The sequence below is a fragment of the Corvus hawaiiensis genome, chromosome 3, assembly GCF_020740725.1.
Source record: "Corvus hawaiiensis isolate bCorHaw1 chromosome 3, bCorHaw1.pri.cur, whole genome shotgun sequence".
NCBI lineage: Eukaryota > Metazoa > Chordata > Aves > Passeriformes > Corvidae > Corvus > Corvus hawaiiensis.
In genome coordinates, this window is record NC_063215.1 from 44,590,774 (window position 1) to 44,603,559 (window position 12,786).

At 36.8% G+C, this 12,786-nt stretch overlaps 1 long non-coding RNA gene across 1 annotated transcript; it reads left to right on the forward strand.

Annotated features, from left to right (window-relative positions):
* The first annotated feature begins 218 nt into the window (after window positions 1–218).
* Window positions 219–10,640, forward strand: LOC125322766. Its single transcript, XR_007202215.1, has 3 exons — window positions 219–323; window positions 10,197–10,272; window positions 10,553–10,640. It is a non-coding gene; the product is annotated as an uncharacterized LOC125322766 (long non-coding RNA).
* Window positions 10,641–12,786: the final 2,146 nt, after the last annotated feature.

Sequence of the window (12,786 nt, forward strand, 5' to 3'; positions counted from 1 at the left end):
TTTTGGGTTCTTTACCCTTCTATATTAGGGATGATACTGATTGCTACATACTACCAACAAAGAGATATTGATCAGGACATTCTGGAGACATAAAATTGCCTTGTGGTTACAATAACTCTTATTCTTAGCAGGAAAGAACAAAATGTACATGATACAGCAAAAAGCATTTCCAATGTGATTTTGTCATGTTAATTGACATTCATTCCTTGTCATTTCCAGGAATATTTATGTCTATTGGTTGGCTGAGGTTCCAGCTCACAATGTCACCATGAAGAGCTGAAGAAAGGCTTAGACATTTTCATCTCAGTACCACAGGAAACTTGGTATATCCTCCTTATTTTTGTTCCTCAGTTGACCGAAGCATTCGGCAGCAACATTGTGTGTCCAGGACTGTATCTTTTGGGAGACAAACTCTCAGCAATGTTAGAGCACTGGAATTTCCTACCTTGGTTTTTAGGCACTGACAATGAAGGCAGGGAACAGATGCAGTGTCCAAGGCAGCGTGGATTAGAAAGGCAAAAGAGCAAAGGAGACTGTATATAGGGGGGGTAAATAGGATTAATATCTGTTACTGACTTGCATCTCCTTGATGAAATTGCCTCTCCTTCTGGTAAAAGCCCACCATAAGGACACATGGAGACTATAAATATATATCTATATATAACATTTTATTCTGCCTTAATGCTGAAGGAGTTTCCTAATGTGCACTGAAACTAGGATGTCTTCACTCCCTTTCTATAAATATTTTCACTCCAGTATTTCACTTAGTTATAAGGAGATACGTATATTTTTTGAATAATGAGAGATCCCCCACCCAATACCCTCACTGAAAGAGAGTAGGACTGAAAACACACAATGTTATGAAGAATTAGATGGTAATCACTTTTGCAGTTACTGGACAAATCTTTATTTTATCCATCCTTCTTTCCCTGCTGCTTCACAATGATTCCTTCATAACTGCAAATAAATAGAGTCCTCAGCACTGAAGGAGCGCTTTCCCCAACATTGGTCTTCAGAACATTACATGGCTAGTGAGTTGAACAAGAAAATATGGATGGCCCTGCAGGATGGAAGAGAAAGCAAGTACAGCTACAACAGACTGGAGTTACAACAGCTCACTAAAATGCTCCAAAATTTGTGCTGGTTTTACTTTTTAGAAAATGCTGGTATGCTGCTATGGTACCTTATTGGCCCCTGCAGTACACCTGGTAAATATAATAATAAACGTTTCACTGAACACTGACCTAAAACATTTTTAAAAAAAATAACAAAACCCTTTATTTTTTGCAAATCTTTTCTGACTGCCGTGAATATTGCACGACACACAGATTAGGGGGAGGAAGGGAGAATAAAAAGAGGATGATGACCAAATGCCCAGAAAATTAAAGTTTATAGGGTGATTTCAATGCCCTTGGACACTCACTTAACATCTCTCTGAATTCCAGTCTCCAAAAAGAGTATGAAAGCAGTTAGAATTAGAAAGGGTATGAAAGCATTTAGAATTAATTTCATGCCACAGTGAAAAAAAATCAAGTACTTTTATAATTCAGACAAAAAAACAACCGCTTGTTTTATATCTTTCTATACAAAACAAATCCAAATTAAACCAAACCAAACCAAATAACTGGGTTTTTTACCCAGAAATGTTCTTTTAATTTTCTCTGGTTTTCTACACACAGAAGTCTTTTGAGTCTTGATGCAAGAAGTATAGAAAAGAAAACATCATTAGACTGAGTGCACAGTTATATTTCTAAGGTGTCAGGCACACTCTTTTACTACTTTCACATTTGTTAAAAATTATGACCAATTAAGTTTCTCACTGAAGTAAGAATAAAATTGATGCTTAAGAATTTAAGCATCATACACCTCATAGAAGCCACCACAACAGTGACCTGGTAAACACACTGACAAAAAGGGATATATCTTTAGCTGGAGTCCCAAGACATCTCTGATAAGCTCATCCAAAAACTCTGTGTGATGGGGAGTAGCTGGCAGAACAAAGAAACCTTGATGGATCCAGGATAAAGAAACTGTGATAATGAACTGATCTCCCAGGAAAACAGGAATCAGCAATCATTATTCCAGTAACTGACAATGTGCACCCTCTTATGTATCTACAGTAAAAAGTACAAAAAGTAAATTGCTGCCTACTCAAAGAGAGCTTCTCTGCACATTTTTCCAGTGCTTAACCTGCACAAGGTCTCCTAGACAGACCAGTCTTGATGGGGGTGCCTGCCTGACTCTGCACTCCATGACACCAGGACATGGATAACCACTAAAGTGACAATTTTTTCTTCAATGATTGGAACAACTTGGTGATTGCTGTAGCAGTAACAGCTTGTATGATACATTTATAGGGCACACACACAGGCAAATGTTCATAAGCATGTATTTGCTCCCATAGCTGGAACTCAGTAACTGCTTTACTCTAGTAATATATATGCATACATACATATATAAATTTAACTGCTCTCCTAGTAGAAATTTTGCAGAGACTTGTGTGTATGTATATACTAAGCATTTGGTTTTAATAACAATAGCTTTGTAGTAACTTGTAATGAAGACATTCTCAGAAACTTCTGTGATATTTTGTATCGTGGAATCCTGTGAATCCCAGTCTCCATCGTCGTATACCTGACAGTCAGGGAACCCTCATAGGTCATGATAGTGACCACTACAACACCATAGCAAAATTGAATGTTAAATTACTACAACAACTGAGACAGAAGAGCCTCCCAGAATAATGGAAGAATGCTTAACATGTTTGATAAGGTGAATTTCTACACATTTGATAAGGTCATTCACTGCTGTGCCCTTCTAGATAGGGATCTTTTGTTGTTATGTACCATTTTACATTTCATCAGACTAATGCGTATGAAGGATCAAATAAACCAGATATTTCATAGAATTACAGAATAGAAGAGAATCATAGAATCATCAAGGTTAGAAAAGACCTGCAAGATCATTGAATCCAACCTTTGACCAAACACCACCTTAGCACTAAATTCCATGTCCATAGCACTAAGTGCCATGTCCAGTCATTTCTTGAACAATTCCAGGGACAGTGGATCCACCACCTCCCTAGGCAGTCCATTCCAATGCTTAACCATCCTTTCAATGAAGAAATTCTTCTTGATTACTAACCCGAATCTCCCCTGGCAGAGCTTGAGGCCTTTTCCTCTTGTCCTGTTGTAAGCTGACTGAGCAAAGAGACTGATCCTCACTTGGCCACAACCTCCTTTCAGAGAGCTGTAGAGAGCAACAAAGCCTTCTCTTAGCCTCCTTTTCTCCAGGCTAAACCACCTTTATGCTTAAGATTCTGGCACAATGTTTAATATAATTATCTCGGATAAAATATTAGGGAAGCAGTGCTTCCCAGGTTGTAAGGTGCTGCCACACAATGCTGAAGGAGGAGTTCAGTCACTCACCAGCGTGGAGTGAATGCCAGGATTTACCACAGAGGTAGGACCTGGGTCCCTAGAGATAAAATAACAGATAATTATAAATGCCCAAAATATATCTCAATGGGCATTTAATGATTTCAAAAAACAGAACCTTCATTCTGGTATGGAAAGAATCTCACTTATCTTAGAATTGGTAGTTCTTCAGAATAAATTGCAAAAGTGATAAGGGGAGGAATAGCTTTCATAGATCTCCACAAAGTATGAAATATATTGTGTTACAGTAAACATCCCAAACATATTAACACCAATAAATAAAGACAACAGTACAGATGAGACCATTGATTTATTCATAAATTCTGATCTGTTTTCACTTTTTTTATGACCCCACTTAATCACTGCATGTTTTTAAGGTTGTCATAACAATCTCTAATTTTTTTTTTATTATTAAATGATGCTTTACAGGACAGTTCTATAATCTTGTCAAAAGACATTTCACTGTATGTTTTTTATAAATGAGACTTATTAGTCTCAATTGTGACTACCTCCTTGTAAGATAAATATTCTAAAAGTTGAATAAACATATTAAATAAAAATCCCCTATTTGAAATGTCCCTCCCTATTTCCAGTGATTAATGACCAGCTCTGCCATTCATATTGCATTCATAATGCAGCATATATTTGTCGCTTGCTTGGGTCCAGCCCACTCTGTATCTCCTCCTTTACTCTGCCCTACTCATCCCTCTAAAGGCAAATAGTGTAAAAAAACAAACTTATTCTTCCCAATTACTTTGCATACTGTCACATTACTGCATCATATTGTGCTGCACCCCTACAACTAAAATAGCCAACCTAGACTATAAGCAATAATAGAAATGTAAGTAAACTAGTTATTGAAAGGTATATATTATCCTGCATTTAAAACAAGTCTCTGGAAATGCTTATGATCTAGCATGGACTTAAGGGTTACATAAAATTATTATTTGTGTTAATAATACCTACTGTGCAGTTATCAAGTTACTATTCATTTTGATAGTGTGAAAACTGAATAGATTAGGTCAGACAGTAATAACTTTTTTCTGTTTTTTAATTTACTTTCTGAATTTATCAAATATATTCTAAAATTTGTGCTATTTATTTTATTCTGTGAATCATACACTCAACTGTCTGTTGTCATGCCACATGATTCTTTGCTTTATTGCTTGCTCAGTGGCTGAACTAGCAGAAAGACATGTTTCAGAGCAGTAGCCCATGTCCACAACTGTGGCATGAAGCAGGAGACTGAATAGCAGCAGCAATCCAACTCCTTTCATATCTCAAAACTACTAGTTTCTCCTCTCATAAGAAATGTTGTGCCAGTACTTGACACCACATTACCCTGCCTTGTGTCAGCTAACTGCTAGGTGCATTGCTCCCAAAGTGGAACCCATGATCCTGGAACAGGGGTACTCAATACACCACATACGGAGAGAGTTGATCACTTCAGCGCTGGATTTGCAATAATGAGCCTGCTGAAAAAAGGGCTCTCTGAGCTGGCTAATAAAAAAAATGTAATGGAGAGAGTTTATCTTAAGCTTTTTCCTAATCCACAGTTAAAAGCGCTCAATTCAAGGCTGAGTGGAAGCAGCTGGTATATCCAATCAGGGTTTACAGTCAGAAACACTCCCAGAACTTGGAGAATAAGTTTTCTACAAGACAGCAAGGAGGGAACAGCCTGTCCTTTATGCTATAGCTAGGAAAAGAAGGGACTGAGATTGGAAGAGATTCCCTGTTGTCCTTCCCCTAGCAGTCGTAACACTAGCCCAGAAGTTACCCCTAGTACACATTCACTTCTGTCTGTCCTTTGAGGGAACTGCAATCCCCTCAGGGACTAACCCACAGCTACTTCCACCATGGAAGCAAACATACTGCTAAGCCCCAGTTTATTGCAATCTAATATTTTTCAATACTGAACTAATTTTGCAATTCCTCTCTATTTCATCTGCTAAATCTTCTGATTCTCTGCTTCTTAAGCTCCTTTTCTCATTTATTCTACTCCACTTCTTACCATAAGCAATTTTCAACTTCTATCAGAGGCTGCATTCAACAATGTCCCATTCTTCCTGAATCTTGTTTTACCTTTAGCAATGGGAGTTGCTGTGGTGGCCCTGGATGAAGGTTGCCTTTCTCTGGATAACTAAGTACTCACAATGATCAGCATCAGATGAAAAAATTACCTTTGACATTGTGTTTTCTCTTCTTTTGTGAGTTCTCAGTTTTAAGAAGACAGGATCAGCCATAAAAAGAGCATCACCAGCAGTTCCTGAGTATCTTCATTAATTTTTTTTCCTCTTTGTCTCCCAAATGAACAGCTTTTACAACTTATAATATTGTATAAAAGTCACCATCCAAGGTTTTTCCCTCTGTTAAAGCATTCCGAAGCTAAAGAAAAAAGCAATTGAGAAAGCAATATAAAGTCCTGCTGGTGAAATCCCTTCATTTTGAGCATACTGTATTTCTTGGTGCAGATGAGCCATCCACTAATAAGTTTTTCAAATTATCTAAACAAACTCTGAACTTCCTGCTGGTTCATTTCTCTGCATCCTTCTCTTTTCTCTTGTTGTCAGCGGCATGGTTCTTTCCATGCTGTTAAACCACCTGTTCAAAAGAATAATAATAACAATACCCCTTACTGTTAAAAATATAACATCTCTCCCAAGTTAACAAATTTCCCATTACACCACTTTAAAATTATCTTGGTGCAATTAACATAACCTGATTGATCCCATTGGAAGTATCCAGGCACTGTAATGTAACTAGTTAATCGCCACAGGAAGAGTCAGCCAAATCACCTGCTCACACTCATGATGGGGTCTAAATTGAATTCCACAGGAGCAAGCTCTGGCAGAAGTCACAGTTTATTTAATATCTGCCAGGAGTAAGCTGTGCTGTTACGGAAGTAGCACATTCCCTGTGCCACAGTCAGTGCAAACACAAAAGCTCAGTTTAGTGGGTATGCCACAATCCAGTATCAAGCCTCTTTCCTGCAGCTGGGCTCCCTACAGCAACAGTGACCTCCAACAGAGAGATGGTTCCAAAATTAAATTGCCTTCCCTCAAATACTGAATCTAATAGCTTCAATTTCTCTAATTGCTCTCACTCCCATGGCATCCCTTCCTGGCTCTGGTAACAAGTTGAGTGTGGATGTGCCTTGTCCATCCTTGGACATAGGGATAAGGTTATTGACATTACACCCCGCAAAATCTGCATAGTTTAGCAATGCCTTAAGGTTTTCTTAATGGGGGGAATTAGGATTTTTTTTTTTTTTCTATTTTAGTGCAATTTTCCCCATAGGATAGCTTTGTATTTATGTCAGCCTTTTTACAGCAGGGAGAACAGTAATAATCTCCAGCTGTGAGGAGAAATCAGGTGCAGATTTTAGTTCAGTTATGTAAAATAAAATAAGCTATGAACTATGAGAGATTGCTGAGTCAAGATCTGGCCTATGACAAATGTGCAAGTGTGGAATATGATTGATACCTTGTTAGTATTGTATTTTTTTTGAAGACCCAAGCAACAAACACAAAACAACTACACATAGATCCTATTGTGTTAGAGTCCACACACAAAAAAAGAAAGTAGCAATTATTGCCCAAAAGAATTGCAATATAACTACATGGAATAATATCAGTTCTTTCAAAGAAAAGAGGACTGAGCAATATATTGCATAGTCAAGATTTTTGCAGAAGGTTGCGACAGAAATACCAGGAGTCACAGAGGGAGGAAATGAAGGCAAAATGTCTCAAATTCAATCTGCAATCTTAATCAAGCTCATCCTTTCCTTCCTCTGAGGGTCCTGATTAGCTGCACAAAATGACTGATTCCAAGTTTCAGCTTATTTTGAATAAATTAATGATGTAGGTTGAGGCCACTTCTGTGAATTATGATGAACAAAAATGACATCCAAGGTCATAAACTCAACCTGTCAATCAGGCAAACAAAAACCAAACAAACGTGGGATTGTTTGGATATACCAACAACGTAGTCCCATGAAATGCTCATATCCCAAATATTCCTAGGACAATCAAGTGTCTTCATGAATAATTCACTTACTTTGCTGAAACAAGTTCCTCCAAACTTTATTTGGTATGCCCATGGTATAACTTCTAAAGGAGAGAAGCATTTCATTCATATATAGATTTCTGAATTCATGCTATAGCAACAGTTAGGCATGGTCAGAAATGACCCATGTTCATCTAATTAAAAAGCTACCTTTAGCATGATTTAAACTTATCTTCAATGTTTACAAAACCAGCACCCTACCCTTTAGAAGAGATTTGAAGTATCTGTACCTTAAACAGCAAAACATCCAGAGAACAAACACAGCTATATCAAAAGAAAATGCTCAACATAGTCAGTTCTGTTATCTAAAGGTCAGTATTGAAAGTTATATATGTAAAACAAATCTTGATATTTTTTTCCTTTGGGCTTTATGGAAATATTAATTACAACATTAAGATTTGATAGTATTATTGTTGTGTTTTATGGGGCAGTGTTAAATTAAAAAGCAAGAGGTTGTTTTCCACTGTTGTTTTGTTTCATTTTTAAGTCAGAGACATGTTTTCAAGTTTGGTTAGGAACAAACTCCCATGTGTCATGGGTCTGAGCGGAGCATGGAACAAAAGGTCAAATTTCACTTGCTGCTGCAGGTTTTTGTGTGGAAACCATACACATAATTGGAGAAGGATGCAGCCGGAGAATGACTTGTACGGGCATGGAAAAGCCATAGGAACAAATGCAATTTAAACACAGCTGGGAATAAAACACACCTAAGAATGTTATATTCTACCTTTTTGTTGATGCTGCTGTAGGGTTGGGGTTTTTTTATGGGGAGTATTTTTGTCTTTCTTTTAGATTTTAATGTTAATGATTGCCTGCATAGAGAAAACTTATTCAAGGTGGTGTGTTTTCCCTGAACTCTCTTAGTTCCATCCTCTTGACAGATGTTCAGCACCTATTGTTATTCACTACTATCCAAAGTATATTTACTATCTTTTTTATGAACTACTTTCCCAGAACCACATACTTACTTCAAATTTCCTATTTTCTGGGTTACATCTTCTAGATCTGTGCAGAATTTCACTTCAGAGAACTAAGAAAGCCCTTCCATATTAATGTTATCATCCTGAGCCGTGGTTCTGAAATTTTTTGGTTTGTTACCTATACCTCTTCCGCATTGTAATGAGGATAACTAGAAGCTGCTTATTTTTTAATGAAAACTTAGATTCTTGAGACTCAAGAACACTTTTACTGCATCTTCTGAAAGACATTAATATCCTCTCTATTAATCAGTGAGTAATTGTTCTCAAAGTTTTCTACCAGAGGACTCTCAAGTGCATGATATGATAACAGCATAATCTTAGCTTAGAATGCTCTCTGCTAGTACTGGCTCAGATTCTATTTGTGCTTTTAAAGGATGCTCTGCATTGAACAATCAGTTTCAGTGATTTATTTTCCTCCCTTACAGAATAACCTCTTTTGCTAATCAGTGTGTTGAAAGATTCTTGTATTTCAGATTATTTTGGAAAACATAAGCAGTAGTTTTATGTGATTGACTCTTTCTTGTTGTTGGGAGTCACACAGAAAATTTGCACTTACAGTCAAGGAGTGTGTTTGTTTAGATCTAGATCACCAAATGATTAATCACTGAAATGAGCATCAAAATCAACCCTTCATAAATATGCTAACAAAAATATAGACATTAATCTACTCAGTGATACACAAGCAAAACTAGTAGGACTTGAATTTCAGGCTCGTCAATTAAAAAAATCTAATCCTTTAGAAAGAAGTAGAAAACACAATAAGAAATGAGAGCTTGGTTAATACAGAGGAGGGAAGAGGGAAGATTAAACTCTGCTTTGTATAGCACATGACCCATGTGACAAAGAATAGATTACAGCACTGTGCATATGGATTTCCATGTGTGTATATATATATATATATATGTGGGTGTGGGTGTGGGAGTATGTGTATGTATATATATGTATATATATGTATATTTAGATGTATATTAGCTAGAGTAAACTGACAATGCAATTAAGCCATAAAGATATTATCATAAACAAAATTCCATTAATATGTCAACAATAATTTTACTAGTTTTCTTCTCACTTTAAAACTGATAGAGAGATGTTCTCTTGCTTCCTTCCCAAGGTATTATTTTCTGTCATCTGATATTTGCTTCTACCAAAGCCAACTATATATTCTTGCTTTAGATGAAGTTGAAAGCTGAGAGCCCTTGAGTCTCCAACAAGGCTTTTTCATATACATATGGAGCGAAAATTTGCCTGGGTTTTTAAAAGGACTGATGTATACAGAAATGAAGCTTGAGATCTGAATTTTATGTTGAGTGCTAACAATATATAAGGGAAGAGAGCTTTTATTAAAGTTGCAGAATAAATAATTTCTACCAAATCTCCAACAGTCAATGAAATAAGCTCTTCTTGGTTCTGTTTGGTTGTAAAACTTGGCTGACTGTTGGTCATTTCAGTGGAAGCATGACAAGAACACCTGAAAATACCTGCAGCTAATCTCTGCAGTAGCTAGATTTGTGCCATTTCAGACTTGCTAAACCTAAACTCACTCTTTGAACTGAATCTGGAAATTACCTGTAAATGACAACAACCTACAGACTACAAAGGCAATGAGCTCCCAAGGGAGAAAGCTGTAGACAGGCGGGCTGCAGCAGTAAGCAAAATGATTAGCAGATGAACTTCTGACAGATTCTAGTTGTAACTGGGGCACTTCCAATTACAGCTTCTTCAGCTTGATCTTCCCTTCAAAGAAGCAGAATCAATAAAAAATGGAAGAGCTCTTCCACCACAGAAGAATGGTAAGCTGAATACTAATATTTTCCATTCTTTTTCCTGTCCTAATTTTTCTTTTAGGTGCGATGCAAAATGTCCAAAAACCAAAAGTGAAGTGACTGGCTGTTGTTTACTATGTTTCTTCACTGTGATGCTTTGGTAGAGTAGTGTAAATGTTTCACTGTAGAACAGAAACATTTGAAGCCAAATGTAGGATACAGCTGATTAAATAATTATATAACTGATCAATATTAACTATTTATTATTTTTACCAATTTATTTTATTTTATTTTATTTTATTGACAGTTTAAATCACATAAAAATATCGTAATAATTCACTGGGATTGTGACCCTCAGAGTAAATGTATTGCTGACCTCCTCTGGATATTGCACTTTACAGATAAGTGATGCTGTGTGCTTCACAGAATCACAGAAACATTTAAGTTGAAAAAGTCCAGCCTTTCACCGATCACCACCTTAGGAACTGGTCCATAGCACTAAGTGCCATGTCCAGTCATTTCTTGAACACCTCCAGGGATGGTGACTATACCACGTCCCTGGGTAGACCATTCCAGTGCTTAACAACCCTTTCCATGAAGAAATTCTTCCTCCTTACCAACCTAGAGCAGCTTGAGACCATTTCCTCTTGTCCTGACGCTGGTTGCCTTGGAGAGGAGACCAACCCCAATTGCCTACACTCTTCTTTCAGGGAATTGTAGAGAGCAATAATGTCACCCCTGAGCCTCCTTTTCTCCAGGCTAAATAACCTCAGGTCTCTCAGCCACTCCTCATAGGACTTGCTCTCCAGACCCTTTACAAGCTTTGTTGCCCTTCACACAAAGAGGGATTTATCTGATTTAGTGCAGATGCTAGGACTAGTCAGCCCCTTTTCCATCCGTGGAGAAAATGGGCATTCCCAGAGCACAATTCTTCTCATCCTCAAGGTGAAATTTAAAACAGCTCAATTGATTTATGCCTTTAAATTCTTTGTTTTTCCTGACTGAAATAAAAGCCATTTAGGAAAATAACTCAATGTAGATATATTTGCTGTAGACATCTGGACTTCAGTAAAATAAATTAATCTTCACAGCCAGGTCTGACATGTAAAATTTTTTTAATATGTGTATACCTTGAAGTATACCACAAAAAGCACTATAGTCACAATATACAATACACAATATTGTATACAATAGCAGTGTTTTTCTCTAATTCTTGTAATTCAAAGGAAAAATGAAGGGTGATGGATGCTCTTCAGCCAATAAGTGAAAGAACAGAATGGAACTTACTATTCAATATAATTGCCTGCTACATGAAGGGGTTCAACAGATCTATCTTTGATGGAGGGACACAATCTAGAACACAATAAATGGCAAAATATTATTCATTCTTTGATCAAGTTTTTGTTTTGGAGAGATCTCAAAGAACACTATAAACAAAAGAACTCTCATGGTTTTAATCAGATAGAGACATAAACTGAAGTGCAGAGAAAGGAAGATATTTAAGTTTGCTTATTAGGCTAATGATAAAACTGGAATGAAATTTCCCTTAGTCCCGTTTTAAGTCACACTGGGCACTTAGAGTGTCTCAGTCTGTAAAGACTTTCACACAAAAAAGGAAAAGAAAACGTTGGAGATCAGCAGTGTATGTATAACCATTTTGAAGAAAAAGCAGCAACATATTTTGTTTCTCACAATGTCGATGAACTAGTAGTCTAGGACATTATCAGAAAGGGATTTTATCCAAAATGCATTCCTCTTTTACAGATGAAACAGAACAGATTCACAAGGTTACTAAATGTTAATTAATTTTTTTGGTGGGGGGAGACGAGTATCTTTATAAGGCAGAAAACACTTCAGGAATCTGTATTCAATCTGTAGCATCTCCACTGCTAAATGCAATTTAAGACTACAGTGATTTGATGATGTATACTCGAATATTTGTGTGAACAGCTTTCTTATACATTTAAAACAAATGGCTATACTGGAAAAACTGTACATACAGACTCCTGTGCAATTGTAAGACAGATTCTGAAATATCCCTTTAAAACTCCCTTCTTCTGAGGAACAGAAATCAAAATCAAGTAGAGTAAGGTCAGCACAATGCAACTAATTCAGTATTTCAGAGAGAAAACAACGTCTCTCATAGGAAAAAGCACCCCATCATATCTGTAAATAAGCTTTTAAAAATACATCATTATAACTATGTTCCTTCAAGATATTGAAACTTTGGGGGTTTTGTGAACTGTAAAATGACAGTGGATAAAAACTACAGAAGTCATGGGCATAAAAATTGAGAAGCTATGTGGTATGTATGTTAATTGTTAATTGATAAGGTAGAAAAGAATTCTTCAAACAGTGTTATGTAAAGACTTTCAACACAGGCTGCTGCTTTAGATACAACATTAGTTACATTAGCAGGGGACTAATGAATTGAGTTATGCCTAGATGATCCTAGCAGGCAACCCATACCCCATGTGGCAAAGAAGGAAAAATGTCTGCAGGTCCCTGCCATGCTAAACGGGGAGGAAACACTTTCCAGAA